Genomic DNA, 7,379 nt, shown 5'->3' with positions numbered 1-7,379 from the left:
TGTGCACAGCGCTTTACAATATAAGGAAGACATTGCAATTACAATATCAAGACAAGATGGTAAGGAGGGCATAACAACCGGGTGAAGCTAATGCATTTAGCAGAGGAGACTTTAAATAATCCTGTGCCACTTAAGAATGTCTTCGATAAATAAAGAAAACACATGTTATTATTATTCACAATCACTATTATATTATATAAATCGTTAAAATTTGTGATCGATTAAAATGCTTTTGATCGCTAATGAAAACACTCACCTCTCCGCCGGATTCCGGGAGTCCCGACGGAGATCCGGTGACGTCACGGACATCGGCATCCCCCGGACTCCTCCCCCTTCCCCAAGTGGCTCCGTCGCCAACGAAGGGAAAGGGGGAGGAGTCCGGTGACGTCGATGTCCGTGACGGCTAACGAAGGGAAGGGGGAGGAGTCCGGTGACGTCGATGTCCGTGGCGTCATCGGACTCCTCCCCCCTTCCCTTCGTTAGCCGACGGAGCCACTTGGGCCGGTGAGTTTTCCCAAGAAACTTGTTCTGCCCTATCAATTTTGAAATAGGTTATACTTACATGTAAAGGGAACATCACTGTGCAGCCTGCCAATTGACATCGAACCTTTCTTCTACAATCTTCCCAGCTGGTCAGTGTGCAGACCAAACTCCAAGGCATTGGCCTATACACTTACAATGAAGCAATTAAGTAATAGAATCAACTAGGATCACACTAATCCAGCATGTTGAGTGGGGCATGTGAGATTAATAACGTGCTGGATTAGTGTGATCCTAGTTCATTTTATTACTTCATTGCTGTGCTGTATGTGTATAGGCCAATGTAGTTGGATCTGTATGTGCGTTATAATTAATCGATTAAAAAAATATTTGATTAATCGAACATGAAGATTGTAATTAGTACCAGCCCTACTATTTTGCAAAGGAGAAATTTCCAAGAATCTGAAATATTTCTTCTTGCAATGCTTGTGCTCACCTTGATCCCCTAGGCGCCAGTCAGGCAGCCGAAAAGGTCCCCCGGTCCCCAAAGTGTCTGTCTGGCAGTGGAGGAGGCCGGGTCCCCGAAGTGTCGGTCCGGCGGTGGAGGAGACCTTGGTCCAAACAGCAATGGTTCGGCAGGGAAGAAGTCCAGCAGCAGGCGGCTCAAGCTGACAGCAGATGTCGTCGGGAGGCAGACTAGGGAGCTGCAGGTAAGAGGATCACACTGTGCTGGTAAAGAGACCCTGCAGAGCCAGCAGTGCGGGGTCTATGGTGGGCAGTGCGGGGTCCATGGTGGGCTCTGCAGGGTCTCAGGTGGTCTTTGCAGCCTGAGATCCTGCAGAGCCCACCAGAGATCCTTCACTGCCCACCTGTGACCCTGCACAGCCCACTATAGGCCCCATAGATCCCACCACAGATCCTGCAGAGCCAACCATAGACCCCGCAGAGTCCACCACAGATCTTGCGGTATACTGAGACCGCCGCAGCCAGGACGGATCCCGACATTACTGTCGAGATCCACCCAGCTGCGTGATTGACAGCTGGCTCTGCCTATCTAGAGGCAGAGCCAGCTGTATCCGCCCCCTCCCCCATCCATTCCGCCAGTCAGCGCTGGAGGATCTGACAGGGGAGGGGGGAATCCCTGCAGGGAGGCGTGAGTGACAGGATCGAGAAGTGAGCAAGCGACGGTATGGGTTCACTAACTTCCCGATCTATTGAGCCGACGTGTAACAGTCTCATTGTCACACGTCGGCTCGAACTATGAGGCTGAGTGATTTTCACTCACCTCATAGTTCTCCTTTTTAAGTTCACATATTTTCAGTCCTGATAAGCTTACTAGAAGTTCAAATGAAACATAATAAACGACAATGGGAATATGATGGAATATTCTGTGACCACACGGCTGGTGAATATATTTGTGGTTGTGGCCCCCGCCATGATCTCAGAGGCCCCTTTGCACTTCACTGGTTTCACTGTAGCTATCTGGTCAACAGTCAGGTTGAGTCATTTATAAAGATGCAATGCTGCCCCCTATTGGTATCTGTGACTCCCTACATTCTATAAAAAAATCTCAGTATGTCAGTGTAATGAAAATCCTAAAGATGAGGAAGTCTCTCACTAAAATAACAATGTCTCTGCAGACGTCTACAGCAGCAAGATAAAAAATGTCATGTCATTTGTTGTAGGTCCCTCTGGTGGTATTAAAGGGTTGCAGCTGCTTGTCACATTAAACTTTGTTACCAATAAACACACTTAGGGGTCTAGTTACACACTTATTCACACAAGATTTACCCAGCCTTCACCCAGGATTCACACATGTTCCATCTGAATTTGATTAGAAAAATTGTGTGTATCTTGGGTGACAGTTGTGTGACTTTCTTGTGGAAAACTTAAACCAACTCCAGGCATTTTCTTTAGTCTCAGATAGGCCGCTAAAGGGTTAGAACCTCTGTCAGGTTGTTTTTTCTGCTTGTGACAGCAATGGGGAGACATTTCCCTTTTTATCTCAGTGACACGGCTTGAAATGAGGGGAACAGGGGTCACCAGGACACTCACAGTAATAAAAAACCTTACAGAGGTTCTACCTTTTACCAATCCAATTAAAAATAGTGTTTTGTTACTGTCTCTGTAGCCATATTGCAGAGAGTTCTCATCATTTACTGTTCAACTGAACACCTTCCACCTGCAATGGAAATGAGTTCAATACCCTACGGGGGAAAAAGGCACTGTAGTGATATGAGGTCATCGGGAGGAACCACAGAGGAACAGAAGATTGACATTCCCAGTCTTGTTTCTGAAGACTTCAGCCAGCAATTTCTCATCATCAGAGCGACATTCAGGTATACAGGGACAAGTATTGACTTCATTCTTCACAGGCTTTACATGTCTTCTGGGCAATCCGTTTTTAGAGACAGGGTCCCCTTAGGGATTGGCACTTTTCACAGTTTAAAGGGGCCCTTCACCCAAATCTCATATTTCAGTTCTGAGATGCTGAACTCCCGGCAGGGGATAATATCCCGTTATCCATGCACGGTGGTGATAAAATCACTTGTGAGCTCCCCCTAGACATACAACTGTTGCCGTACTTCCAGCCTTGCCACTAATTCCACCATTGGGGTCATTTTTCTGACCCCTTGTGCACACACAAAAAAAAAACAAATGGGCATGATGCCACAGTGTCAATACAATCTAGATGGGGAAAGCACTCAGGAAAGGGGGGGGAGGGCAAGTGGAGTAGCATGGGTTGTCAGCATCGCGTCCTCTCTGATCAGTACCCCCTTCTCCCACTTTCACTTCGTCTTTGATCAGTACCCCCTTCCTCCCAATCAACACCTCCTCTCTGATCAGTACCCCCTTCCTCCCAACCAACACCTCCTCTCTGATCAGTACCCCCTTCCCATCCCCCACTTCCTCTCTGATCAGTTACTTCCTCTACCATTCCCTACCTCCTCTCTGATCAGTTCCCTCCTCTACCATCCCCTACCTCCTCTCTGATCAGTTCCCTCCTCTACCACCCCCTACCTCCTCTTTGATCAGTACCCACTTCCTCACATCCCCCACCTCCTCTCTGATCAGTAACCCCTTAATTCCTGCCCCCCCCTCCTTTTCCCCCTTCAGGGTCACGTCCTCAGGGGGCTGGATGAGGCTCTTCTCCCTGTTAATGGTGGAGCTAGAAGGGGCGGAGAGGAAGGCCGGGTGGCTGACAGTCTTGAAGAGCTCATCAGGCCTGGGGCTTTCTTGGGTGCACACACTCTGTTAATGGAGGAATGGGGCATCGCGACACCAAGCAGCGCCACCCAGCAGCCACTCTGCACAGCGCTCCGCCACCCAGAGGTGGTCCCTCATTGCATGGCTGTGCAGAGCCATGGCTGTGCAGAGCTGTGCAGGCAGACACAAAGCACTGAATGGTCCTGCCTGCAGCGCCCCTAAAACTTTGGTGCCCGAGCCACCAACCAGGGGTGTACTGTAGGGGGAAGGGCAGAGACACAACCACAGGACTGGGGGTTGGCTGCAGCAGCTTACAAGTTGAACCTTACAGGTAATTTTGTATGCTTTTCAGTGGAAAAGAAGGCCACGCTGCATGGATACATGACAGAAAATAAAGATATTAAAAACATTGTGCCCAGAGCTTAGCTTTAACACTTTATTACATGTCATAAGGACTCCATGTGAACTACAAAGAAGATCTCACCGCTCCGTCCAGTAATGGTCATCGCCACCAGGGCATCTATGGGTACTGGTCAGGAGTCATCCACACTCCACAAATCCAGAGCCCATCCAGAGCCCACCGACCATTAGCTTTGTTCCATGATGATGATTACAGCTACCAGCCTGACAGAATTCCCTGTCCAAACAAGTCCCACTGTTGCCGCGTTTCACCCTCACTGGCTTAGTTAAAGGGATATGACTGGTACACAATGGGGTGCGGTCTTTTTCCTTCATCATAAGGATCGAAGTTGGGATATCTCTGCATTTCACTTCTCAGGTCCTCAAACTTACAACAGTCATCATAAGGGCTCTCCTTGCTGGCTTGTTCACTTTCTATACCACCTAAAGCTATATGGAGGCAGCAGGTGACTCCGCCCGCTATATTCCAGAATTAGTACCTTTGCTTGACCTGTCCCTTCAATCAAATAATGATATTCTGACTCCGATCGTTGTGATAGCAATATATCTCTTGCTGAGACCTCTATGCCTGGCCTGTATAAGCAGATATACTCACTGCGGACAATCCTTGTCAGATAGCTGAACTCGTCAATACCGATTCATTCAAAAGAGGTGTTTATTCTTAACATCAGGATTACAGCAGATGATAGGAACAGCAGTTGAATGGTTATAGTATTGTGCGGTCAGAAAATGATGCCTTGTCTATCATACTGCGCAGAGTATATGTGTCCTAGTTACATGTGGCCTGTAGCTGTGGCCATGACACAGGAAGTACTGCACTCAGGAAGAAGGGAGGGGCAAACATACAGAGGAAATACGTCACAAAGGGAACACAGAACATGTTTGATACCAAGAAAGGCCACTAGATGGCAACATATAACTAACTATACAAACGTCCATAGGAAAATGATATGGACAAAACAATCTATATAAATTCTCATCTATATAAAACTTTTATGCCCCATTGGGGCGGCACACTCCCCGTCTGGCATTGTAAATGTCACTATTTAAATCATGACCGTAGTTATGCAAATACAAATAAACTTGAACTTGCTGCTTGTCCTCTGGACCTTGATTGCTGAATAGTCCTTCAAGCGCAGTAGGTCACTCCATGAGAGGCAAACTTGTAAAGTTCCATAGTGGTGAACAAGATAGTCTTCTTAGTTTTGGAATGAAATTTATTGGTTTTAATTGTTTATTGTGTTAGAGTTAGAGTGGTTTTATATATATTTTTAGGAAGTTAGTCCTGTTTCATACATTTATATATTAGGTTCCAGACTGGCCTCGCCAGAATACCTATTGTTCACTTTTTTGCACATATTTTTACCCTTAGCGCTTTGTTTCTTTCGATCATACTAGGATTTATCCCTTTTCAGAGCAGCTTTGGGTTTATTTATTCACACATATATTTTTAATTTATTAACTTAATTTTATTAATTTTTCATTTCAACTACCACCTCTCTCCAGAAGCGCAGATTTGCCTGTTTACATGTGGCCTGTAGCTGTGGCCATGACTGCACTCAGGAAGAAGGGAGGGGCAAACATACAGAGGAAATACGTCACAAAGGGAACACAGAACATGTTTGATACCAAGAAAGGCCACTAGATGGCAACATATAACTAACTATACAAACGTCCATAGGAAAATGATATGGACAAAACAATCTATATAAATTCTCATCTATATAAAACTTTTATGCCCCATTGGGGCGGCACAAATGATGTTCTTTGAACCATCAGAATGTAGTTTAAAGCCCATCTCCGGGCAAACATAGAACTACCCTTGTAGAGGGGCTACCCCCACACACTGTTCATTTATATCTAGGGGACCGGAGTAACGCAGATTTACTTCCCTGATCCCCGCTCCCCCAGCCATCAGCACTCTCCTCTTCTCCCCAACCACTCTGAATGCTAGAATGTCCCTCAGTGTCCTCACATGTAACATAGGTCTGTGGAACCTCAATTAGATGTGATGATGTCAGCGGTCCTCGGACTCTCGGAGCCCAGGGAAGAAGAGGCTGCAGGGACTGGTCTAGCAAGCAGGAGCGTATCTGCCGCAATGCAAACAAGGTGTTTGCCTTGGGCAGCACTTTCCAGGGGGGCGGAAATGCCGCCCCCAAGACAGTCGGGCAAGCCTGCAGCATGCAGTGCCCAATACAGACCCTGCACAGCCCCACTGAGACTCTGCACAGCCCACCACGCATCCTGCACAGCCCCCTTGAGACCCTGCAGTGCCCACCAGAGATCCTGCACAGCTGACCTGCAGGATCTGTGATGGGCTCTGCAGGGTCTATGGTGGCCTCTGTAGGGCCTATTGTGTGCTCTGCAGAGCCTATGGTGGGCTCTGCGGGGTCTATGGTGGGCTCCCATGGGTCTCAGGGGGGCTCTGCAGGAACTGTGGGGGGCTCTGCAGTTGTGCAGGCTCTGCACACTGCAGAGCCCACAACAGATCCTGCAGAGGCCCCCTGCTGCACGCAGCACAGCCCCCTGACACCCTGCAGAGCCCATCACAGATCCTGCACAGCCCCCCTGAGAAACTGCAGACTGCAGGGTCTATGATGGGCTTTGCATAATCTGTAGTGGGCTCTGCAGGGTCTATGGAGGGCTCAGCAGGGTCTCAGGGGGGGTTTGGCAGGATCTGTGGTGGCCTCTGCAGGGTCTATGGTGGGCTCTGCAGCATCTATGGTGGGATCTGCTGGGTCTCAGGGGGGCTATGCAGGATCTGCGGTGGGCTCTGCAGTGCGCAGAGCCCACCACAGACCCTGCACAGCCCCACTTGAGACCCTGCACCGCCCACCAGGGGAGTTGTGCAGAATCTGTGGTGACCTCTGCAGGGTTTCAGAGGGGCTTTGCAGGATCTATGGTGGGCTCTCCAGGGTCTCAGGGTGCCTCTGCAGGATCTGTGGTGGGCCTCTGCAGGATCTGTGGTGGGCTCTGCAGGGTCTATGGTGGGCTCTGTAGGGTCCCAGGGGGGCTCTGCAGGATCTGTGGTGGGCTCTGCAGCATGCAGTGCCCAATACAGACCCTGCACAGCCCCCCTGAGATCCTGCACAGCCCACCACAGATCCTGCACAGCCCCACTGAGAACCCGCAGAGCCCACCTAAGACCCCAGCTTTCCTGCTATGCTAATAGCACAATCTGTCAAAAGCTATATGGCATGTGTGCTGTATCCAGCGACTTATAGGTTATGCAAAAAGTCAAAAAAACAGGAAGGGGTGGGTCAAATTAATTT

The sequence above is a fragment of the Nanorana parkeri genome, unplaced genomic scaffold, assembly GCF_000935625.1.
Source record: "Nanorana parkeri isolate BGI_ZX_2015 unplaced genomic scaffold, ASM93562v1 scaffold69, whole genome shotgun sequence".
Lineage (NCBI taxonomy): Eukaryota > Metazoa > Chordata > Amphibia > Anura > Dicroglossidae > Nanorana > Nanorana parkeri.
This window is presented reverse-complemented; position numbering follows the sequence as displayed.